The sequence below is a fragment of the Pteropus vampyrus genome, unplaced genomic scaffold (assembly GCF_000151845.1).
Source record: "Pteropus vampyrus isolate Shadow unplaced genomic scaffold, Pvam_2.0 Scaffold24537, whole genome shotgun sequence".
Classification (NCBI taxonomy): domain Eukaryota; kingdom Metazoa; phylum Chordata; class Mammalia; order Chiroptera; family Pteropodidae; genus Pteropus; species Pteropus vampyrus.
Genome location: NW_011913318.1, coordinates 1,961 through 2,616, shown reverse-complemented (window position 1 = coordinate 2,616; position 656 = coordinate 1,961). Strand labels below are relative to the sequence as shown.

Sequence of the window (656 nt, the reverse complement as noted above, 5' to 3'; positions counted from 1 at the left end):
ATCTCCCTCTTCAGAGGATTTGAACCACAGGGAAGAGGTGTATAGTGTGTCGTCCTTACATTGAGCTTATCGAAATTCTAGAAGCAATGATACAAGATAAACTCAACTCATATGTTCATTATCTGCTGTGACAAAGTGTTAAGCCTCCTCACGTACTGGGGAGATCACCTGTGACTAAGAACAAGACAAATTTCTTTCCAGCGCTGACAACTAACTACCCATGAGAACATGCCTCCAAGGACCTCCCCCATCCCATTGGGCCCGGTGCGGAGGCCCAATTCCTACTTCGTGGGTGTGAAATGCCCAGCAAATCAAATCACCACCAACTTTAGCTATGCACAAACGGTGGTTTCGTGCGCTGGCTGCTCCGCTGTCTGTCAGCCTACGGGAGGGAAGCAAGGCTCACAGAAGGATGCTCCTTCAGAGAGAAGCAGCACTTTTAAAAGCGCCCTGAATCCAGACAAGCGAGGAACCCAGCAAACACCGTTTAGATACGGCCCCCGAAAAAGACAAATCTGATCACTCCTCTAGAAAGACTTCTTGGGGAAGTACAGAACAGAGTGAGCGTCACTGTGCAGGTTTACGACTGGAACATGAACCACCTTTGATTTTCTCAGAGACAACAGACAGCCAAATTGAGGCCCGTTGATGCTTCT

At 48.3% G+C, this 656-nt stretch overlaps 1 pseudogene; it reads left to right on the top strand.

Moving 5' to 3' along the window:
- Positions 1 to 228: 228 nt before the first annotated feature.
- Positions 229 to 443, top strand: LOC111735365 (annotated as a pseudogene).
- The last annotated feature ends 213 nt before the right edge of the window (positions 444 to 656 follow it).